The sequence below is a fragment of the Cricetulus griseus genome, chromosome 2 (assembly GCF_003668045.3).
Source record: "Cricetulus griseus strain 17A/GY chromosome 2, alternate assembly CriGri-PICRH-1.0, whole genome shotgun sequence".
Lineage (NCBI taxonomy): Eukaryota > Metazoa > Chordata > Mammalia > Rodentia > Cricetidae > Cricetulus > Cricetulus griseus.
Genome location: NC_048595.1, coordinates 232719693 through 232745580, shown reverse-complemented (window position 1 = coordinate 232745580; position 25888 = coordinate 232719693).

Sequence of the window (25888 nt, the reverse complement as noted above, 5' to 3'; positions counted from 1 at the left end):
CCGGAGGCAACATCTGACTAGGAACTGGGGCCCTGGAAGAGGCAGCTGCTGACACCACACTGTATGACTGTGGAGGGAGCTTGGCGGCTTTGCAAAGCCAACAAGCTCTCCCATCTTGCACTGAAAGGGTGTTCTGCAGAGCAGTGCCTGTTGGACAGCTTCTGAGCAATTCTTTTTAACGGGGTACATGGGAAAGCGGTGTGCACAGATAAATGAAGAGCCCCGGCTAGTGCTTGGAGAAGCCGTGAAAAAGCCAGCAGGGATGGGTTTACTAGAGCCCGCCCCTCCGAGTTCTCTGCCTCCCTCCAGGAAGGTGCTAGTGCTTGCTGTAGTTAGCTATGTCCTGCCTCACACTACTAAGCCAGGCCCAGGTCTGCCAAGCTCAGGGCCCAGAGTTGACGAATCAATTCACACCCAGCCGCTAATGGGTGGTAATGACCTCTGAGACTGGCCTTGCTGCGCCCTGCAGGCTGCTCCATTTCAAAAGCATGCCAGCCAGGGAGACCCTTTCATCCAACTAAGCGAATGTTTAATAATGTCATTTCACAAATTGGTGGCAGATGACAGCACTCAACTGGCATTACATAGGTCCACCTTGCCTGGTTACCGGAAGTCCTCATCCTGTCTCAGCACACACATTCCTTCACTCACTGGCCACATCTCAGGATTCCCCCTGTATAGGAAGAAGCAATGGTTGAGAAAGGAAATGGAGGGCTTACTTGGAGATTCTCCCACAGACAGAAATACAGAGCGGTGGGTACAAGGACCCAGCATGGGTGCGTAAGACACAGAGTTTCCCTCTGTGTGTCTGTCTGCACACACTGAAGCCTTAATCTATTATTTAAGCAACCTTTTGAGGTGCATCTCTCCATCCTGTCTAACCTGACATGGAGGGTTGGTTCTCCAGCCCTGGTAGATGTTTCAATTGTCTGGGCCGCCAGCTACATCACAGTTACCGTGAGGAGAAACCAATTATGTTAAAGCATGCTCTGCTCAACCACTGAGGTCTTCTGCCTCACAATCTAGCATGTGTTCAGGTTCAACGAAGGCCCAGCCATGTAATCTTTGCCTGGGGATGAGGGGGTTGGCTACAGTTAGAGATGTTCCCATTCACACAGGAATTATACAGGCATGTTCAGGTTTCAATTCAACAAGCCTATTGTTTCCTAAGTAAGGAGTGTTGGATGCTCACAAGTTTCCAACAGGTTCCTGTGGTCAAGTTTAGCTGTTACCTGGTGGACAGTCCCTGCTGGACCATCTTGGAGGTAGAAAGGGCCCCAATGCAAAGAGCCTGGCGTTCTTTTTCTCATCTGTATGGCGTTGGTGGGCGTGGCCTCACTGCTTCAGGAACAAGGAAGGCAGATTCCAGCAAAACACACTGGCCTTTCAGAGGACAGCCTGCCTAAGTCATTTGTAAAACACGTATGTCCTGGGAGTGACAAATTGAGCAAAACTACCAAGCCAATGTTTAATATTTTAACAGCCAGTGTTTCCGTGTAGGTGTTATTTACTCTGCAGTAGAACCGCAGTTTCTTTGCCTCTTTTTTCATGCAAATCTGACAGCCACCAGGGCTCTCTACAATCAAGCTGTTCTGTGTGCACACTGCTTTAGGACGGCGGCACAAAATCCAGTGAACGCTAAATTGGAAATTAAAAAAAAAAAAAAAAGGAGTTCCAGTCCTGGATGTGTGATTAACCTCATTGAGATGCTATTTCCATATCTTAAAAAATGACGTTAGATTAATGATCTCTTAGGTACTGTTCAGCTCTGGGATGCACAGACACAGAGCATAATTTGACTATTCAGAATTAGTGCAGGCGCTGATAATTACTGCAGTCTACACTGATGGCATAATGCTGATCCTGGACATATCGCTCATCTGATGCCTTTTTTCCCCCTTTGAATACAACTGAAAACACTGCTGGAGAAGAATATTAAGCAAAACCACATGGAATTGCTTACATTTGGCCATTTTTAACCTAAGAATTGGCAATTTTGTGCAGCCCGACTCAACATTCCCATTTACAAGGATCCACTTTAAGGCAGGGTTTCTACAGATGTGAAAACCTACAGCAAAGATGAGAGATAAGAAATGCCATATAACCAGTTATTATAAATATCACAATTTTATGTCTTACAAAATGAATGCAGTTTTCTCCATATTGCCTCCCTCCCCCTCTCTCTTTTTCTCTCGCCCTCTCCCTCCCCCTCTCTTTCCCTCTCTCTTTCTCTCTCCTCCCCCTAGCCCTCCCTCTTCCCCTCTCTCCCCCTTCTTTCTTTCTCCTTCCCCCTCCCTCTCTCTTTTTCTCTCCCTGCCCCCTCTCCCTCCCTCTATCTCTCTCTTCCTCCCCTCCTCTCTCTGTGTTTGTGTGTGTGTGTGTGTGTGTGTGTGTGTGTGTGTGTGTGTGTGTTTCTCCAGGGTCTTTCCTATGTACCCTGGACTGGTCCCAGACTCAAGATCTACTTGAATGCCAGCAGTGCTGCAAATACAGCCACACTCCCCTCACTGAGTATGCTTCGTGTGCTGTGTTTTTTGTTGTTTTTTTTTTTTTTTTGAGACAAACTATAGTCCAGGCTGACCTCAAGCTCACTATGTAGGAAAGGCTAACCTCGAACCTTACCTCAGGATTGCCTGGACTAGAGGTACCACTATGCTGGGTTTATGTCATGCTGGGGAATCAAACCTGAGACTCTTCAGGCTGCACAAGCCCTGTACTCCCTGAGTTACATACCAGCCCACACCTCTTAATGCTTCACCATAGAAGGGGGCGGGGCCCTTCTGTGCTAATGCTTTTCATATTCTCCTCAAGAAATGGGTATCTAAATCCTTCTGATGTTACAAAGAAGAAACTGAGGCCAGGGATCTTGAGTCCATCTTTCAGAGACAGGAGGTGGAGTCAGAATTCAGAAGAAGACATCTCTGGAGCCTGCATTCTCCCATTCCACCAGATGTGGAACAAATGAATATCAGCAATTAAGAAAGAGTCACATGCATGCCTCAGGAGGACTGAACAAGCAGCACTGAGGGTGCCGGTCCACGGTGATGAATGCCCATTCAGACGACCGCAGCCTCACAGTGGGCAGATTGTCTTATTTATGGACTTTGGAGCCAAGAGAACTGATGCCTATGCACAGTCTAGGCCCTGTGGCCTCCTTGGGGCTTAGGACACTCCCGTGCAGGTCATACTTTCCCTCCAAACCCTGTGCTTCCTGGGACTAGTGCATGACACAGAGTCAAGACTTGACCACCAACAAGTGGAGTTTCCTGGAAATGCCTCACTAACACCGACTCCTGTTGCCCAGATAACAGCTTTCCATAGGAAAAAAGAGGGATGATGTGATCCAAGCCTGGCTTTAAGAACACAGGATCTGGGGACTGGAAACATGGCTTAATAGTTCAGAGCACTGGCTGCTCTTGCAAAGTGTTCTGGTTCTATTCAAGAACCAACATGGTTGCTCACTACAATCTGTAATTCCAGTTCCAGGGGATATGATGCCTTATTCTGGCCTTCAAGGGCACTGGCATGCATATGGTGGACATAATACACAAGAAGTGTACACATCAAATAAATAGTAGTTAAGGGGCTGGAGAGAGAGTTAAGAACACTGGTTGCTCTCCCCAGAGATTCCAGTTCAACTCCTGGAATAGAGAGCCACAAGCATTTGTAACTCCAGTTCCAGGATATCCAATGCTCTCTTCTGGCTTCCTTAGGCACTATACATGCATGGTGCATAGACATATATACAGGCAAAATACACATACACATAAAATGAAAACCTATCTATCTGTGCAGACAAAATACTCATACACATAAAATAAATAAACTTTAAAAAAGAAAGAAAAAGAAGCCAGCCTTACTTCCTGGCATTGGAAAACAGACATACATTTCAGTCATTCTTCATAGGACCCACACAGAACTAGAAATTTCTGTAACATTTTGAATAGAAAGCTGGGTGTAGTGACTCAAATCCATAATTTCAGCATTCAGGAGCCTCGGGTAGGAGGGTTGCTACAAGATTGAGGTGAGTTCCAAGTCAGACCTTGTCTAAAAAAAAAACTAATCCAACAACACAAACACATACACTCATATGAATATACATCTGCAAACACGCACAGTCATATACACCCATGCACAGTCATACACACACACACACACACACACACACACACACAGAGAGAGTCATATACACCCATGCACAGTCATACACACACACACACACACACACACACACACACACACACACACAGAGTCATATACACACATGCACGGTCATACACACACACACACACACACACACACACACAGAGAGTCATATACACCCATGCACAGTCATACACACACACACACACACACACACACACACACACACACACACACAGTCATACACATACATGCACATGATCATGACTCCATACTGACACCAGACATGGTGAGGAGAGCTTGAAGCTAATCTCAGGGCCCACCAGCACACCCATGGTGTGTCCTGGAGCAGCCCACACATGGGGGCTACCAACCTAGCCTGCCTGCATTCAGAAGAGCAGAGTAAGCCACACCACAAAAGAAATTTCAGAAATCAAGGGAAAGGATGGATGTGCAGTTCATGGGCAGAACACTTGTCTAACACAGGTGAGGTCCTCGGTTGCAACCATAATGGCAACAGAACGAAAAAGCTTTTAAAAGGAAATATAGGGAAAAGATAGTCAACAAATGATCATGGGTTTTTTTTTTTGGCACTTTAACATCTCCTGTAGTCTTAGCATGATATGTAAATTTTTAAGTCATAGTGAGAATTTCCAGTATGTATTTTCTATTACAGAAAAGGAAGAAATGAACAATAAGAACATCCCATAATGAGCTCTAAGCCAAAGGATAGCAAAAATAAGCGATGAGCAGCAAAGGGCTTTCTGTCCAGATGTTGACTGCAATCCTGCCCACTCTTATCCCCAAGGGTTGGAGATGTTTGTATTCCATAGACAAGAGTCCTGGGTGGCTTGGGGCTGTGTTTCAGAGGTAAGCATCCTGAGGCCCATTGGCTGTATCCAATGTGGCCTGAGGAGATATGGCCTGATGATGGTCGGAGGTGATGGGGGGGTGATTTGGGATGGCATGGGTGCTGTCCCACTCCCGTTTCTCCAGAAGTCAAGATGAGGGTGTATTTGAAACGGACTTTTTTGAAGTTCTGTCTCTTACACAAACTTGGTCCTGACAAGTTCAAGTAGGAATAGGCAGCTACTCACATTCCCTTGGCCGAATGTCAGGGAAGGAGGAAGGGCTTGCTTCTAGACTGAGTGTGTGCTTATGATGAGCAGTGGAGTGACAGATGGTGCAGCCAGGATAAGCATTACAGTGTTGACTTCAGAAACAGAGCACAGGACACTAGGCTGTGAATTCAGATCCCACGCATCCACATAAAAAAGATGGGCTCGATGAAGGGCATCTGTGACCACAGAACTGGGGGACAAAGACAGGAAGACTACCCAGAGTTTGCCAGTATCCAGTCTACCAGAGCTCCAGGATCAGTGAAAGACCCTATCTCAAAAATAAGATGGAACGCTGGATGCAATGATGTGTGCCTTTAATCCTAGACCTGGGAGGCAGAGGCAGAGGATCTCTGTGAGTTTGAGTTCAGCTTGGTGTACATAGATAGTTCTAGGCCAGCCAAGGTTATCTTGCCTCAAAAGAAAAAAAAACAAAAATTATTTTAATAAAACAAAAAGACAGAGGTCAATATAAAAGGGTATTGACCTCTGACCTCCATATGGAAGAACATAAAGGTGCAAGCACACTTGAGCACACATGCTCATATATGCTCACATACATAACACCTACACAGACTCACACATACATATACACACATAACACACATACTCACAACACATACATACACATACACATACACACACACACACACACACACATACACACACACCACACACACACACAAAATGGGGATAGATACAACATATGCAGACTATACCCAGCATGGTCTGGTCTCCCATTCTACTGACTCAAATAAAGAAACTGAGCAACGGTGGTAGATGGGGAATCAGTCACTCACCTCCCCACACACTCCAAGAGGCTACAGTGTTTAGATGAAGGATAAACTCTAAGTGGTCCAGGAAATAAAAGTCCACCAATGTCACCCAAATTGCATTTTTGTTTCCTTTCCTGCCCTGTCCTCAGAAACATCAATGTGAAGAAAAATAGTCCCAAAGGAAGAGGAAGCCACTGTTGGGAGTAAAAGATATATGCAGGCACAATCAGATCCTTGGAGGAGGGTGGCAATGTGACCATTAGATATGACCCGAACCCAGGTCACACCTATCATCACCAGCCAACCACACACACCTGGTGTGTGGGGAGCCAGTGTGCTAACTCTGAGTCCCAGAACGGACTTCATCCTGGGCTGGGGCTCTCAGGCTTCCCTGAACTCAGGACATTTTATCACAACGAGAATTCAGATAAATTCCATAGCAAATACACAAGGTTTCCAGAGGTTTTGTTTCTCTCTCCTTTTATTAAAAGCAAGGAGACTATGGTGGAAATTCCATTGAAATTAAAATGTTAGGTGGTGATTATTTCGAGGTGAAATGAGCCAAGTTTAAAACTCCGCTGTAGAGTGATGCTACAGAAGACCTTGCCCCCGATGCCCACTGAGTCACAGAAAATGAAAGCTTCCCTGCTTCCTCTAAGAGTCTGTGGTCATGTCAGAGTCTCAACTGGACAAACACAGAGAAGCAAAGGAGAAATACTCCAGGGGGCATCATGGACCAGTCTTGAGTAGAAGCAGGACAGGCAAAGGTTAGAGATAGGGAAAGAGTGTGGCAACTGTCCTGAAAAGCTTATTCCACAGGTGAAGGGAACTCAGTGAACCACAAAGCAGAAGACAGCCCTGTCCACCAAAGCTCTAGATGGAATGTGGGGAAACATCCAGGAGAAGAAAGCACAGTAATCTCTCTCTCAACACTCAGAGCAAAGTTCTGGGAAGGATGAAGGCAGAAAGTTCTGCATCTTGGACCACTGTGGAACCCCTTCAGACCTTCAGTCATGGGTCCAGCTGAGCCAGCTTGGAATGGAAGGGAAGGGAACTCCCCATGAGCAGGAAGGAAACTGGAGTTCTACTGGGTAGTCAGAGACACAAGGAAGCCAGCCCTTAGCAGGGTGCAGGTAGGACAAGGCTGCCATGCCTCCATGTGGCATGGCTTTGAAGCTTTCAGGGAAAAATTAAGGAGGGAACCCCCATGCCAAAACTTGACTTTTGTTGTGTTGGAGTCTAAGGCTTGGAGGATTTGATGAGGTGTGGACTAGTGACACTAAATGAAGTCTTATTCAGCCTGCTCCTAGGGAATGGTCAAGTCGAATTGTTCATGGATCCCTGACTTTGAATTCTTCATGGGGGAATACAGTGTAACCGATGCAAGGCGGAAAGTCATCCGAATACATCTTAAATGTCTCAAGAGTGACACGCAGGACACTGAACACTATTTGGGTAAGGAAGGTTGACCCTAGTATTTCCCTTCCCTAGCAAGTGTGAGCCCCTGAGTGCCATTCTGAGCACAGCAAAATCTAAACAACGAAAGAAGTGGACTCTGGCATGTGAGGCATCAACACGTAGACTAGAGCATCATCTCTAAGTGGGATTGCAAGCATGCATTTACACGCATGAACTGCAGTGATCTGTTTAGTGAACATTGAAAACATCGCTGCAATTCCAACACTGACTTAGGCATTCGTACCGTGAATGCATACACGGAAAGGGACAGCCACAGACCTTTCCCTTTGGACAGGAAGTTCATGGCATGTGGCTGGACCTCGAGTGATGAGCAGACAAGCCAGCCAGTCCAGGTGTGGCCAACTCCTTATATTTCGTACCTGTGTCAACCATTCTTTTACCAGGCTTGGACATTAATGGAGCAGTGATTTCTTTATAAAGTCAGGGTTATGACATTATTTATGTTTGATTATTGAAAAAGTTAGATAGATAGCCTATCCCCAGAGAACCAGGGCAGGACCTGCTCTGGGAAGGACCATGGTTCTGCATTCTTGCCTTCACCCTCTTCTTGTGAGATGCCTCAGTCCTGTGTGAGAAGTGTTGGCAGGATATGACAGGCGTGGGTCCCTCATGGATCCCGAGTGTATTTATTTCTTGGAATGAATGGAAGATGAGGATTAACTGCCACGCTGCTAACATGGCTGGTAATTTTACTGAATACCGAAGAAATAGAGGTATAGAAAGAAAGAAAAGCATTGGGGGAAAGTCGTTTGGACTATATAAAGTGACAGTGTCTCTTAGTTTGCTTATCTTTTGGCTGATGCTCAATCCAGTAACAAAAATGATGCAGAGCAAACAAGCCCTGTTGGCCTGCTGTGCTTTATTTGAGTCCTGAAGGTTATCTCTAGTTTATGTCTGATTGCTTTTTATGATCCCTTAAGTATGCAGGCAGGTCATCTACCTGAGTGTGCTTGTTTGTGTCTTGTCCTCTTGACACAAGCTAGAGTCATCTGGGAAGAGGGAACTTCAGATGAGAAGACACCTACATCAGGCCTACTGTAGACGGGCCCTGGGGGCATTTTCTTGATTAATGTTTGATGTGGGAGGCTCCAGCCCATGTGGGTTCTTGGTTGAGTTCCTGGCTTGACTTTCCTCGGCAATGGATTGTCATCTGGGATGTGTAAGCCAAATAAGCCCTTTCCTCCCAAGTTGCTTTTGGCCATGGTGGTTGACACACAATAGAAAGTGAACGAGGACATTGGCCATGAAACAGAAACATCTCTCAGAGCCTGGGTAGAATTTTTGTTGTTTGGGTTTTTTAAAAATGGTTTACTTATTTTTTATTTTATGCGCATTGGTGTTTTGTCTATGCACAGGTCTGTGTGAGTGTCAAATCCCCTGGAACTGGAACTATAGGCAGTTGTAAGCTGTGTGGGGGTGCTGGGAATTGAACCCGGGGCCTCTGAAAGAGCAGCCAGTGGATTTTTTTGTTTTGTTTTTGTTTTTGTTTTTGTTTTTGTTTTAGCATACAGAAATTTAATTACACTTTTAATTCTCGTTGACCATCAGAAACTGTGATCATATTGGCCACTTTCACTGGTTGGCAGGAGATTCTTCCACCAGTGGCTCCAATGGCTTCCACTGCAACATTTTCCTTGCCAGACTTAGTTCATTTTCAGCCTGAAGGGTCACCTCTTCTCCTTCACTACCCTGAAGCAAGTTTTCTAATTTTTTAACATCTGGTTCTGCCTTGACCATATCCATTTTCTCGTTGGTGATCTGCTCTGTATTTTCCATAAGCTGCTTGTTTAGGGAACTGTTTCATAATATCAAGAATCTTTGTATTCAGTATTGTTAGCCTCTTGTGTGGAGTGTCTCACACAGCCAATCCCACCAGGCCAGTGGCCTTCTTCAACAAAGTGTTCTTAACCACTGAACCATCTCTCCAACCTTATTGTTTTGTTTTGCTTTTTGGTTCTGTTTGTTTTCGAGACAGGGTTTCTCTTTGTAACAGCCCTGGTTGTCCTGAAACCTGCTTTGTAGACCAGGCTGGCCTTGAACTGTCAGAGATCTATCTGCCTCTGCCTCCTGAGTGCTAGGATTAAAATGTGTGCTATCATGCCTGGCTTCTTTCTCTCTCTCTCTCTTTCTTTCTTCCTTCCTTCTTATTTTAAACAATTACAATAAATGACTTTGTTCAGTTTGTTGGGATTTTGTTTGTTTATTTAGTCAGGTTCTACTATGTAGTCCAGGCGGGCTTCAAACTCTCTACAACTCTCCTGCTTCAGCCTCCTGAATGCTGGGGTCACAGGTGTGTGCCACCAAAAGTGTTTTTTTAAAGACATATGTATTTATTTACGTGTGTGTGTGTGTGTGTGTGTGTGTGTGAGAGAGAGAGAGAGAGAGAGAGAGAGAGAGAGAGAGCACCTGCCATGTGTCCATGTGTGTACAGCTGTCTCTAGAAGCTGTGAGATCACCTCTGGAGCTGCCTGATGTGAGTGTTGGGAACTAAACTTTAGAAGAGCAACAGGTTAAGTCATCCCTCCAGCCCCACCATACTTAGCTTTTAAAAATGCTATTTCTCAAGAAATTATTCTTATTGTTAAAAAGTCAAATAGAGAAGTTGATTAAGTCCTAAGTCTATTAGGCCTGATAAAGGCTTCAAGTCCAGGTAAGAAGTTCTAAGACTGCAGTGTCCCCTCCAGCTGCACACCTCTACTGCACTAACGCTCTCCCAGGTGGCACCAAAGCCTTTCCAACAAGGAGTAGATCCATCTGTGTGGTCATGAGACCCAGTGTCAGGCAGGAGTACTGTTATGCCTCAGCAGCATATCAGGAGAACAAATGCTGGTCACCTCAGAGCTGCAGAGTCAGAAACCCTGGGGGTGGGGGTGGGGTTGTGGTGATCTTGGGCCCAAGTGACAGGTGTCCTCCAGCATGAATACTACATACACCTGGGCTTCACACTGCACGTACACAAACTCAGCTACACACACCTGACACACAGGAGGAACCCCCAAAATGAGAGACCCACAACCACAGTCCCCCAACTCCTCACTATAGAGTAGTGTTTTCAGGAGTAAAAGTGCCTGGGGCCTTGATGACAAGTGCTACGGGATGGAAGAAGAAATTGTGTCTGACAGACCAAATCATAATGCAACAGGCCAGGAGTGTGGCTCACTGGTGTAGGGTATGCTGGTCTTGCATGGGGCCTGCTTCTGTCCCTAACACCAGAAACTAAATAAGCAAATCGAATGTCATTTAGAATGTCCCATCGATTGTATCACAGAATGTATCCAGCAGGTGACCCTGTCGTCAAAGCCAACATCCACAGCCAATGAGATGACAGGGATATCTATCTAAAAACCTTCACAGTTAGGGCTGACATGAAATTTTAATGTTGCCTTTTTTGCCTGAGTTTATAGAGATCAAAAGCGTTCGCTTAGACATTTGTGTTCTCCTGGAAGGTATTATGAATCTTTAATATTACAAGTGAAGGCAATCGAATGTGTTTCACAGATCAACTATGACGGTACGGCATTCCTCAGCCCGGGATTTGGTAGCCACCTGGCCCAGCCTCAGTTGCTTATTGGAACATGTTTCCTCTGCCAGATTCTCAGGGTACAATATATCCCACTTGAAGCAGCTGGCCGAAGCTGGCAGTCAGGAACGTGCCAGCCGACTGTACCCTAAAAAGTGGCTGCCACTCCAAGGAGATTCAAAATGACAATACTGTGCCCTCACCCTCATAGAGTCGGTGTTAGATACCTTACACCCCACTGGGACCTGGTTCACTTCCTGTCTGACTTTCTGGGGAGCAGATAGCCTCCAGTCACCCCTGACGCCCCTGCACCCCACCACCACTGCTGCATGTCTATGACCAGAGGAGTATGACATGCTTCCTGGGACACCAATGACGCCACAGACTTGTTCTCAGTCCTGGATCGCAAGGCATAGCCCATGGGTAAATAACTGAAAGGGTGCTAACGGCTCAATCTCAGTCCCTGTTGCTATTGGATGCTCTCCGGCATCTCTCCAAGTGGCTTTCTCTCTTACACACCTTCAAACCTAATTTATTTTGCGGGACATTTGTTTTGTGTCAAGCCCTGTCTTACATGTTTTAAAAATGTTAACTCGTGTTTTATGTTGTTTGTGGCTCTTAGTTTTTATATAGCTATATCTACATACCACTTCCTGTTCCCCGGCCGCCTCTCTATGGGACCTTCCCTCTAGTTCCAGCGCCTGGAGCAGGAACAGCAAGCAGTCCAGCTGGATTGTCCTGAGCCTTGTGGCTGCTGCACATGCACACCAGGGCCGTCTGGCTTCCTGTTGGGGAGAGGTGGGGAAACTCCTACAGCACCTTGCCCTGGGACAGCCATCGTGAACTGGAGCAGTACTAGATCTCCCAGGCTTCCACACACCTGGAAACCTCCAGAACAGCTCTTCTCCTTGGGGCATGAAACCACTCAAATCTGCAATCACTTTGCTTACTGGGGACACAGGCTTCCTACAGAGGACAGGTTTTTGTCCACTGCTTTTCTGACTCTGTCACTGGGCTTTCCTGAGTAGCAGGGTCACCTAAGGTCATCTTTGCCAGGACCACCCCTGCCAGAAGACCAGAAGTTGCCAGTGTATCAAAGTGAAAGAGCAGAGCCTGGAATATGATAAAAGGGAGGCAAGTTAAACAAATATTTATAATCTAGGATGAGCATTGAAAGGGAAGTAGCATAGGTGAAGCACTGATGTCCGAGATGATTCTATATGGAAAAATATTCTGTTGACAATTTTTTTTTGGTTTATAATGGCATTGGTAGAATTAATTAAAACTAACCAATGAGTATGTATCATTTCATAAACTTGTGTCTATATACTTGCATGCATCACACAGGCAAATGTATAAATAAGACATTGTATGTATGTATGTATGTATGTATGTATGTATGTATATGTACCAAGCTGAAAACACAGGGATTTTTAGTTTATTCTTGTTCCAGGTGAGGACCATCAGCCAACCAAGGGACCGAAAACTGACTCCCATAAGGGAAGGTCTTGTCTTTGGAATATGAGCATCCAAGGTCCTGGTGAGAGAACAAGGAACTGTAGCCCTTCTAGCGCTTGGGCCTTGAAGGAGGTGCAGGGAACCCAGCGTGGCTGTGTGGGGTAAGCATGGGGAAGAGGTTGAAGATTGAAGGCGTAGGGGTATGGGCAGTGTGTAGGGATGTAGATGTACACGGGGTAGAGGGTGTGAAGGTGTAGGGTGCAGTGTGGTGCCCAGAGGTGTGGGATGTGAGAAGGTGGAGGGCTTTAAGGGTGTCCATGTGATTGGGCGCTGGGTGAAGGACACAGGGTTGGGGCGTATGGGGTACAGGACATGAGAGGTGTGGATTGCATGGGGGTATGGAGGGGGATGGGTGGAAGGCATGGGTGCTTGGGAGGGGAGAGTGGGAGTCAGGGGATAAGCAGAAGGAAAGGCTGGGAGGGGCAGAGTACAAGAGTGTTAAGGCAGGTGGGGGTCATCGGGAGTGTTTTAGAATTTCCAGTGCTGCGATGAAACACTATGACCAAGGCAAGCTGTGGAGGAAAGGGTTTATTTGGCTTGTACAGTCAAGTATGGGATCCTATTCTGGGGGTCATCAGTCAGGGTGACAGCACCCCATGGAGCCTGGATCTGATGCTGACTTGCCACAGGCTCATTTCTGGGCGCCTGCTTTCAGAACAAGAAGTAGCTGTGTTATTCCTCCAGTCCTCCCTGGCCTGTCCCTTCTGTCCTGGGAACAGGGGCACACCAGCCCAGCTCCCTCCAATGGTGGCGTCTGTTCCCCTTGCTCCTCTTCTCTGGAGTCCTGACTGGTCTTGTCTCTCTACCACCCACTTCCCCCTCTTCCTATCCTAGGCTGCTCCTATCTGGGATTGTCTCCATTGCTGGGGCCCTGAAGTAGTCTTCACTGATGCCACATCCTCAGGGTCCAGCTCCAGGGGGAACAGAGCCATCCATGCCCACAGAGGAACCCTGCTTCCCCAAATCGTGTCCACATTCCATGACACTCCCAGTTTCCACAAGAATCAGATAAAAATCGGGGTGAAACTGTTACTTTAATTGGCAGCACAACTCAGGTGTAAATCCTTTTTGAGCCCATCAATTAGTGAATTAGTAATTGACTGTCCTCGCAATGGAGTATCACTCAGCCATGAAGATGAATGAATGAAGTGCTAACACACACAAGAGATGGGCCTTGAGCATATCTGTGAATTAAGAGAAGCCAGGCACAAAGAGCTACCTACGACATGAGCCCATTTGTGTGACAGGTCAAGGGTAGGCAGATCCATGGAGACAGTGGGTGGTTACTAGGGACTGGAGGTGGGAGCAGGGATGGACACTAATGAGCCCAAAAGGGTTCTCCTTCACAAACTATGAAAAAACTTTTGAAATAAAGTAGAAGCATAGTACTGTGACTTCACTAAATTTCATTGCATTACATAACTAAAGAGTGTATTATTATTTTATGTGTATGAGTGTTTTGCCTGCATGTATGAAAGAGCACTGTGTGGGTGACTAGTTCCCGTGGAGGACAGAAGATGGTGAAGTTCAGTTATGGATGGTTGTAACCCTTCTGTGGGTTATGGGAACTGAACTTGGGTCTTCTGCAAGAGCAGCAAGTGCCCATAACCACTAAGTCTTCTCTCTGGTCCTTAGTTACACACTTTAAAAAGGTTCATTTGGGGGCATGAGGACCTGAGTTCAGTTCTCCAGAATCTACCTAAAAGCCAGATGTGGCCTTGTCAGCCTGTAACCCCAGCTCTGTGGGACAGAAAAGGCGCATCCTATGCCCTTTGCTAGTCAGCAGTACAGCTGACAGAGAGGTTTAAGATAAGGTGCAGGAGCAACTGAGCAAAACTTCTCCATTTCAACTTCTGGCCTCTCCATGTGCCTGCACAGGCAAACACACCAACACACACCCCCATCACACACACACCAACATCCCCCTCACCACACACACACACAACACCACACACCCCCAACACACGCACACCAACAGACACCAACACATATACACACCCACACCACACACACACACAACACACACACCAACACACAATACACACACACCAACACATATACATACACCAACACACACACACACCAACACATATACATACACCAACACACACAGATACACACACCCCCAACACACGCAGATACATACACCAACACATATACACACACCAACACACACACAACACACACCCCAACACACACAATACACACTCCAACACACACACTCTTTTTTTTGAATTTATTTATTTATTTAGTTAGTTATTATGTACACAACATTCTGCTTCCATGTATATCTGTACACCAGAAGAGGGCACCAGATCTCATAACAGATGGTTGTGAGCCACCATGTGGTTGCTGGGAATTGAACTCAGGACCTCTGGAATGCTCTTAACCTCTGAGCCATCTCTCCAGCCACCCCTTCACACACACTCTTTTGCACACTCATCCATAATGGTTTCTTTTGAATCTACAACTGTAGCCTGCCGAGAAAGGTTAATTTGGAGCTGTGTTGATTTTACTTCAATCAAACAAACAAACAAAAAACTCAGGCTTAGGGTGAGAAAGACTGCCTTTGGAGGATAAGTTCTCAGGTTCAAAGGGATTGGTAAAGACCTGAAAACTCAAAATGTAGCTCTAGTGCCCTCGATTGCTCTGTAGGAACAACTTAGTTTTATGAGAAAAAGCTGGTCTGTGCCACAAACGGCTTGCTTGCAGGCCACCTTCTGTGATGTTGACTTTTCCCTTTGAATTGTTGGGGAAATCCCTGTAATTTAGTCTCTGGAATATAGTTGATCTTTGGCTCTAGTTCTGAATTAATCAATGAAAAACCTCACAGTGGTACTCTTTAGGGAAGTAGAATTCAATGTAATCCATTTGTCCTATTTGTTAGCTCCTCTGGCAATTGGTTCAATGGGGAAGAAGTTTGCAGTTATTGACTAAATAGAGATTTTTGGATTATCTGTGAGGTTCCATCATCTATGCTTCACATGGCCTCACCTGGCAGTAACAACTCAGGTAACTGAGTAGAAGTCTTGCCCATCGTATCGCTGTGGTGGTAGGCTTATAGCGTCAGTAACAGAGTCCCTGAACATGAGCTCCTTCCTTCCTCGGAACCCAGCCCTCACTCTCCACATCCTAACCTTCACAGCAGTGCCATGTCAAAGCTCAGTGTGAGTGGCTAGTTCTTAGCATGAAACACATGTTCTTAATAATGAAGCATATATAGCCAAGAAGTGAAACTAGGAATTTCCAATATGCATTTGGTAATCCTCACATTCATAGCCAGGAGGTATTACAAAATGATCCAGAAATGTAGCCAGAAATCTTCATCAGCATTTCCCAGTGATTCGTATTTTCAATTCCAGTCGAGGCTGTCACTGTCTTCATCTACTCCACTTAAATGAAGACAGCTTTATAAAGTGCTTGTTGGTTTTAGCCCATTTTCAGTTGTGTTTTTTCTGTTTACTAACTGCAGTCCACATGCCTTTTAAGGCTTCTGTCTCTCTCCTTGGGCACATTTGTACTTATATTAAACACAATAAATATCTCCCATTGCAAGAGTATCCTCTGACCCCCTTTGATCTGAAGTCCCCATGTCTCTTAACTTGACATATAAATTAGCTGGCCCCTCCCGAGAGGCCGGAGGAGGGTAGGGTTTCATCCTCCCTGGCCCCTCTTGAATCTCTAGCATCCTGTTTTCCCGTTGCCATGGAGATGCAGCTATGCACACACTGCAACAAACGTCTGGAGTGGGAAAAGTCCAGACTGAGATAGAATTACTAACCAAACAAATGCTGTTAGTAACAGGGTGCTGTGGAGGGAGGGACTCCAGGTCCCCTCCTTCCCTCACAATCAGATTACAGGTAAAAGTGCAGACAGTGAGGCAGAAGGCCTGCATGGCGATACCTTTAAAGATGCCACACAAATTTGGCACTCAGGAAAACAGTGTATGGTGTAGACCAAACGGGCATGTGAACTATACTTAGTGGAAATGGGAGGTACTCAGCTCATCAACTCTCCTTCTGTGAAAACATCCCTGTCCCCAGCCCCAGCAAACAGTTTTATTATTATAAAAGGAAACACTAGAGCCACCAACCCAGAGGCCAAAGCCAGCCAAGACACTTCGTAGAAGCTGCCCTCAGGTGTCACATGTGGGCTAAATAACAACAGCCTTTCACTAGTGGTGTCAGATGCACTGGCCTGGTCAGTTTCTGTCAGAATTAGTAAATCAGTTAACATACAGAACTTGGTTACAGTGTTCCAACTAAGACAGCTGCCTATTAAAGCATCCAAGTTAGCATGAGTTTTGCGTTTCTCCTACTCCTTTGTTTTGTTTCTAGTGCTTTTTTAATGGCGTGTTTGGTTTGGGTAAAGAGCCCTGACCAGTCTCCAAGGGAGATTAACAAAACAGTTGGAAGACATACATATTTGATAAAGAAATACATGGTGATTTTCCATTTAAAGAAGATGGTGGGGTTTTTAATAAATCTGTGATTTTCTAAGTGCACCAACTATATGGCAATGAAGCATTAATTAATTTTGTCATTCTGGTAAGGGCAATGCTTGCAGACTGTTGTTTGAACCATGGCATCAATTAGGAAATTGTATTTATCCTTTTTACCCAATGCTTGTGACATATCAAAGTTTTCTTACAAAATGTAATTTGGATTCTGTCAAATGAGGATTGCTGTGTTTGTACCAACTTTTCAGTGAATTTCAAAGCTGTCTGGAATTGCCCACTGTCCACAGAACACAGCCACAACCCCAGGTGCTTCATACCACACTTTCTGTGACTCTAAAAAATATCAATTTGTTGGTTTTCACAGTTGCTATTTTTTATATTTGAGTTACAACTAGCAATGACTTGAGCAGACAGTGTATCTTTCATCCTGGAAGATCAACCTCTCTCTACCTCCACTTTCCATTGGAGTTTAAAACAAGGAAGCACTTTAGCTTCCCTTAGAAGTCATTTCCAGGCCACCAACAACCCTATCATTCTACCACAAGATCCAACAATTCCACTCAGAGGCATATACCCCAAAGAAGCACATTCATACAACAAGGACATCTGTTCAATGAAGTTCATAGCAGCATTATTTGTAATAGCCAGAAACTGGAAGCAGCCTAGAGGCCCTTCAACCGAAGAATGGATAGAGAAAATGTGGTACATTTACACAATGGAGTACTACTCAGCAGAAAAAAAAACAATGGAATCTTGAAATTTGCAGGAAAATGGATGGAACTAGAAGAAACCATTCTGAGTGAGGTAATCCAATCACAAAAAGACAAACATGATATGTACCCACTCATATGTGGATTTTAGACATAAAGCCTATAATCCACACTGCCAGAGAAGCTAGCAAACAAGGAGAACCCTAAGAGAGACATACATGGTCCACTGGAGAAGGAGAATGGGTCAAGATCCTCTGAGCAAATTGAGAGCACGGGAGGAGGGGAGAGGGAGCTAGGAGAATGAGAAGGGGAGAAGAGGAGGGATGCAGAGGACATGAGGGAGCAGAAAGGTTGAGTCAGGGGAAGAATAGAAGACAACAAGAATGGAGATATCATAATAGAGGGAGACATTTTAGGTTTACAGAGAAATCAGGCACTAGGGAAATGTCTGGAGATCTACAAAGATGACGCCAGCTAACAATCTAAGCAACAGAGGAGAGGCTACCTTAAATGCCCTCCCCTGATAATGAGATTGATGACTGACTTATATACTACCCGATAGCCCTCATCCAGCAGCTGGTGGAAGTAGAAGCAGATGCCCACAACTAATCACTGAACTGAACTGGAGATGCAGAGAAGGACGAGTGAAGAGCAAAGGGGTCCAGACCAGGCTGGTGAAACCCACAGAAACAACCAACTTGAACATCGGGAAATTCTTGCTCCCTAGACTGATAGCTGGGATACCAGCATGGGACATGGATTTCATTGAGGAAACCTCGGAAATCTACAGGACCTCCTGTAGTAGTAGTTCAGTACTTATCCTTAGCATAGGTGTGGACTTTGGGAGCCCATTCCACATAGAGGAATACTCCCTGAGCCAAGACACATGGGGGTGGGCGTAGGCCCTATCCCAAAGGATATGATAAACTCTGATGACACCCTATGGAAGGCCTCACCATCCAGGGGGAGCAGAAAGGATATGTGATAGGTAGGTTTTAGTTGCGGGGAAGGGGAAAGGGTGGTAGGGGAGGATGGGAGGGAGAAGGGAACTGGGATTGACATGTAAAACAATCTTGTTTCTAATTCAAACAAACAAACAAACAAACAAACAAAAGAAGTCATTTCCAGGCAACGGAAAGCATGGCGAAAGGGTTTTTCAGTTGGCAGAGTGCTTGTCTGCCATGCCTAGGTTCAATCTCTGGCACCACATACACTGGGCATGTAATAAGACATGCCTACAATTCCAGCACTCAGGAGTGGAAGGAGGAGGATCGGAAGTCCAAGATCACCCTTTGCTACATGAAGACGTCAAGATCACTTTCAGATACAAGAAAACTTGTTTCAAGAAAAAAGAAAAAGAGCTTTAGAAAAAAACAAAAAGGAAGAAAATAAAGAAATCACAATGAAGAACGTCTTAACATTCACTCCATTTCCCTATCCTAAATTGAATATGCTTAGTGCACTCTCTTGAGAACTTTCCCTTTGCAGTAGAGGACTTTGCAGGCCCTGTCTAGATGGATCTTCAGCTAGGTTAGCTGAATTATTGTCAGTGTTGGTTATTGTCTTAGAGAAATGGCTTTTTAAAAATGAGGTGCCCTTGGACTAGAGAGATGTCTTAATGGGTATGGTGCTTGCTAAACAAGCATGAGGACCTGAGTTGAGAGCCCCCCCAAACCAGGAGTGGTAGCCCTGTGTGTAGTCCTAGTGCTCCTAAGGTAAGATGATGGAAGGCAGAGACAGCTAGCCTGCCACATGTACATATGCAGCAGCAAACAACAAAGAGACTCTGTCCTTCTCAAACAGAGTGGAAGGTGAGGACCACACTCAAGACTGTCCTCTGTCTTCTACATTTCCCCCATAGCAACTCACATAGAAACATGCACGCACAATATACACATATGTATCATAGACACATCATACAAATATGTACACACACACACACACACACACACACACACACACACACACACAATCTAAGGCACCTGAGTCACCGCAGGGTGGAGAGGCTTCAGGTGGTGTTAAATTGGTGCACTTGGGGGTTCCAGCATAAGACAAAGGACACCCCAAGGCAGACTCCCTGAAAGACACTGACAGGTCATAGTGGTAGTGCCTTGTGGAAAGACACAGGATGGATGCAAAAAGGGCTGTTGACAGATTCTCATCTCATCTATATAATATTACTCGACTGAAACACCTGTTTCCTAGCAACCTAGGAAACAAGGAAAAGCCCATCGTGGCTTTAGTTTTCTTATGTAGGATATGCATTTCAGAAGACAAGCATATCAATTAAGGAAATGAAGTCTCCTAACTTTGTCAGTGTTTGTCACTGAGGCTGCTATGTAATGATTACAGGTATTACTGTAAATCGTGTAATTTTTAAGTAGTTCCTGTCACACTGACAATGATGTCTGGTGAGTTTTTGGCTATCTCAGGTCCTCCCGTGGTTGGCCTTTTATGTTTGGGTCTCACAGGCTCCTAAGCCTCAGGCTCCAGGAACAGCACACTTTGCTTGCTTTTAAAACCATGGCATGCTGCCAAGCCTCCTTTGCTCAACTCTCCACTTCTACTCTCTGCTAACAAACACAGAGAACCTTGGCTAGACAGTCATCAAAAAGAATTTAGTCTTTTTTCACCAGCACCCTAAGCTGGTTAAAACCAGGGACGTCATTTGAAGGTTACTTAGTGTGCCTTAATGCTAACAGCCCTCCATTACTCTTCCCAAATGCCATTTTCATTTAAAACCCCCTTTCACAAAATCTCAGCCTCCGTCATTAGCTATGGAAATGCCCTAAAAGGAGGATATATGTCGTTCATTAATCTACATGCTGCTCAAGTCTCAAGGGTTTTAACAATGTATTGCTTGGGATGATCTGCAATCAATAGTATCCTTTAATATAGTCAATGTGATTGAAATAACAAAGGAAATTCCTTGGGAATCATTTAGGAGTTGCTCCTTGTGACTGGAGTTCCCTGGTAGACTCACTGTGTATGTCCTGTGCCCTTCATGCTCTGAGGGACAAAATGAGAAAAGTGGAGACTGTTCCCCCACACTTTAGAGCCAGCAAGTCATGTCATCTGTCTTGGTATGAGGAGAAGGGGTGCTCACAACATGGAATGCAGATCACCCAAGCTCAGAGCTCATGTGTCTAGTAACATATGTGACTCAGACCAAAGGACAGTTTCAAACAGTATCAAGATTGAAAATACAGCCTTGAAAACCAGCCCTGTATTCTATAATAAATAAACTGATCAAGGAAATGGAAAAACACATCAAGACAGCAGGAAGGCAGTTGCTTTAAAGTTGCAAATAGTTTTTCCTTTATAAATTTAAATTACAAACAAGCTTGTTCCACGTGTCAATACCAGTTTTCTCTCCCTCCCCTCTTCCTCTACCCCCCACCGACCCCCTATCCCATCCCCTTTCTGCTCCCCAGGTAGGGTGAGGACTTCCATGGGGATCTTCAAAGTCTGCATTATCATTTGGAGCAGGGCCTAGGCCCTCTCCCCGTGTGTCTAGGCTGAGAGAGTATCCCTCTATGTGGAATGGGCTCCCAAAGTCCATTTGTACACAGGGATAAATACTGATCCACTACTAGAGGCCCCATAGATTTTGCAGGCCTCCTAAGTGACACCCACATTCAGGGGGTCTGGTCCTAATGCTGGTTTCCCAGCTATCAGTCTGGGGTCCATGAGCTCCCCCTTGTTCAGGTCAGCTTTTTCTGTGGGTTTCACCAGCCTGGTCTTGACCCCTTTGCTCATCACTCCTCCCTCTCTGCAACTGGATTTCAGGAGTTCAGCTCAGTATTTAGCTGTGGGTGTCTGCTTCTGCTTCCATCAGCTACTGGATGAAGGCTCTAGGATGGCATATAAGATAGTCATCAATCTCATTATCAGAGAAGGGCATTTAAGATAGCCTCTCCACTATTGCTTAGATTCTTCGTTGGGGTCACCCTTGTAGATGTCTGGACATTTCCCTAGTACTAGATTTCTCTTTAAACCTACAATGGCTTCCTCTACTATGGTATCTCTTTTCTTGCTCTCCTCTATTCTTCCTCTGACTCAAACTTCCTGATCCCTCATGTCCTCCTCTCCCCTCCTCTTCACCCCTTCTCCTTCTCCTACCCCCTCTCCCCTCCTACCATGCTCCCAATTAGCTCAGGAGATCTTGTCGCTTTCCCCTTCTCCAGAGGGTCATGTATGTCTCTCTTAGGGTCCTCCTTGTTTCCTAGCTTCTCTGGCAGTGTGGATTGTAGGCTGGTAATCCTTTGTTCTACGTCTAATATTCATATATGAGTGTGTATATACCATGTTTGTCTTTTTGTGAGTGGGTTACCTCACTCAGGATGGTTTCTTCTAGTTCCATCCATTTGCCTTCGAATTTCAAGATTCCATTGTTTTGTTTTGTTTTTCCTGCTGAGTAATACTCCATTGTGTAAATGTACTACATTTTCTTTGTCCATTCTTAAGTTGAGGGGCATCTAGGTTGCTTCCATTTTCTGGCTATTACAAATAATGCTGCTGTGAACATAGATGAACAGATGTCCTTGTTGTATGAATGTGCATCCTTTGGGTATATGCTTAAGAGTGGAATTGCTGGATCTTAAGGTAGACTGATTCCCATATTCTGGGCTGGAGAGATGGCTCCGCCTTTAACGGCTAGGCTTAAACCAAAAATATAACAGTTTTTCATTTTTATTTATTATTATCACTGTATGATGTATGTATGAATTTGAGAGTGTTTGATATGGTAAGTGTCTAGAGGTCAGAGGACAACTTTCAGAAGTAGGTTCCCTCTTTCCACCTTGTTTCTGAAACACTATCTCTTGTTCCTGGCATTCTAGTTGGCCCGTGGGCTTCTGGGATGACTCTTCTACTTTCCCACAGGCCTGCTGGGGTTTCAGTTCTCACAACCATACCCAACTCTTTGCATGTGCTTGCTTCAGGGATTGAACTCAGGTCATCAGGCTGGCATAGCACATGGCTATACCTGATGAACCGTCTTGCCTGCCTCAGCAAATATTTTTTAAGGGAAAAAAGAGACTTTGTTTAGAAGGAGCTGAGAAGTTTGTCATGATAACATAAACACCTTGTGTAAAACAAGAGACGAGGCACACCGAAGTTTATAACATCAGAGTTTAAAATATTGTTTCCCAGGTATAAACTACACAGACATTTCGCTATAAAAAGTAGCATTGATGACAAAACATAACAAACAAACCTTCTAGATAGGCAGCCTTGGAGGAAAATGAGCATATGATCTTTAAGATCTGAGGGAAGGGCTGGCCTGGCCCTAAGGAGAGCAGCAGTTGGTTGTGGTTTCATGGAAGGAGCTGCCTTCTCTATTTTCCCATCCCTTCCAGGACCTCACACATGGTTCCTCCTGAGCACCTAAGCCCTAGATAGCCTTGTCCCCCTCCCATTTCAGTGGACCACACACACCAGCCACGAGGAGGGAGCACTCTCCAGGCTTCTTGGCCCACTTCTGCTTTCCTTCTAGGCTGAGATTCAGGCCTGGCAGTCTTTAATGCTAATCATTACTTTCTGCAAGACGATGGCATTTCGGTGGAAACACAAACATGTTCTTTTCCTGCATTCTCTGCTCTTTGCTAGAAGTTAAGGGGTAACCTGTGAGCTGTTGGCTGGACTCCAAACTCTGCCTGCACTTACTGCAATGGATAATTTGGATTAAATAAGAGCAGTACAGTGAAAGCTGAACCTTCACTTAGAATACTTAATTTGCACATTAAAAGCTGGTCTTAGAGGCTGAAGAAATGTTCCCTGGTTAAGGGCACTTTTTGTTCTTGCAGAGGACCTGAGTTCAGTTCCCAGCACCCACACCCAGCTGCTCACAACTTCTCATAACTCCAGCTCCAGGGGCATGGAACATCCCCTTCCTCAGTTGCCGGATGACACGTGTGTATGCACACATATACATATAAAATAAAATAATTGAGCCAGATGGTGGTGGCAAATGCCTTTTAATCTCAGTACTGGGGAAGGCAGAGGCAGGCAGATCTCTGTGAGTTAAAGGCCAGCCTGGTCTACAGAGAGAGCTCCAGGACAGGCTCCAAAGCTACACAGAGAAACCCTGTCTCAAAATATCAAACCCAAAAAAATAAATAAATAAAAAATAAAATAATCGGGGGCCTGAAGAGATGGCTTAGCAATTAAGGGCACTGACTGTTATTCCAGAGGACCCGGGTTCAATTCCCAGCACCCACATGGCAGCTTAAAAACTATCTGTAACTCAGAAATCTGACACCTTCACATAAACATACATGCAGGCAAAACACTAATGCAAATAAAAAAAAGAATAAAGAAATCAGTAAAATAATCTTTGCCCAAGTGTGGTGGTGAATGCCTTTCATTCTAGCACTCTGGAGGCAGAGGCAGGCAGAGCTCCTGAAGTTCAAGACCACCAAAGTGGTCTACAAAGTGAACTCCGGGCCAGCTGGATCTTTATAGTGAGCTGTCTAAAGGTTAGGGCACTCTTGCCTTCATTCTCAGGTTCTCAGTGCTCAGTTATGACTTCTGGAATTAACTCTAAGTCACATGTGTCACAGGACTGCCATGTGTTCTGTTACTTGTAGGAGATTGGGTCGGGGGCGGGGGGGGAGGTTTAGCTGGCCAGAGAACCACCTCTTTGTTCTCAGTTTCTGAGGAAATGCAGGAGCAGAGAACCAGGTAAGCCCCTTACATCACATGGTCCCAGCTAAGTTTCCAAGTGCTTCTCCCAAGTCAGTGAGACCAGTGAAGCCTTTACCAAACTCTCAGAAGTTTGAAAATTATACACACCAAGAAGTTGGTTTTAGCCAAGTTGGAGTGTCTAACTAGAGTCCTTTCTGAATTTGAGGTGTTAGGTTATCAGGCTTTCAAAGCAAGGTTCAGGGATGCCACTTCGAAAGGCCAAACAGCTGCAGCCCAAGTGAGAGGTCATGCTACCCATAAATTAATTATGACTAAGTTTTAGTTATACAAATGACCTCTCAAAATGATTTACTCAAAAGCACACACATTGCTGCCAAAATCCCACTCTTCACACACTGTCTCCAAGAACAAGCAAATCAAAGCCAGGCACAGGGAATTAGGTGGCAGTGGCCTGGACTTTGCTTGGAAATAATGTGATGTATCTCCCTTGGTCTTCATGTGGCTTTAAATTGTAGTAGGCCCTAATAAAGTTTGCTAACACACTTAGTGTGCTATATGGAAACTGCCTATTTGAAGCCAGCATAGAAAAATGTAGTCACTTCCTCCCAGACATTAGATTTTATAACCTTTTAAATTTTGTCAGAATTTTGAGATCTTTCTATGAACAGCAATTTTTTTTAAAAGAAGGTATTAGTCATTTGCTTAGGTGGCTTCTGCATGTTCTGTATTAAAACGGGGGACGTGCCACTATTGTATGGAACAAGTTGCAGAGGTCAGAAATGGAGGGCCGTGGGTCATTTTAGTGTCTAGCAGAGGGCATCTCCCCAGTCCAACAAGGGAGGGAGAGAACCCAAGCATTTCCTGCTTGGGGACTCTGCCTTCAGCTTTGGCCTGTGAGCAGTGAGCTTGGGGGAGTGGTAACTGTGAAGGCCCCTTTCACATCTCTTCCCACCCAGAAGGCCTTTGTTTTATCTGAGCTGAGCAAAGGGGCTACTGTGCTCTGCAGGAGAGGCCCGGAGCGTCACAGAAAATTCAGCATGCTGATAAAATTTAACATCCCCCAAAGACAGCCTCTACCAGTTGGTCTCATGTATGCAAGTGTTGAGAGGCTGGATTTGGGAACAAAAAAACAGGTTCTGTCATTGGGGGAATGGGTTTCATTTGTTTGTTTGTAGGTAGAATTTCCCACTGCAGCCCAGAATGGCCTCCAACTCATCCTCCTGCCTCAGCCGCCCAAGTCCTGGGATTACAGGGCATGAGCCACCACAGCCAGTCACTAATGTGCTTTAAATCAGTGTTTTTTCAGCACGTGTGTGTGTGTGTGTGTGTGTGTGTGTGTGTGTGTGTGTGTGTGTGTGTGTGTATGAGTGTGTAATCTTAAAACAAACAGACAAATAAATACACCAAAAAGGACTCAAGGAGAGCCCGCCTGCCCCGGGACCTGGAAGGAAGGTACTTCTCTCAGTGTGTTCTCTGGTCCAGCCATGGAGGAAGGGCTCCCACACCTCTCTGGAGCA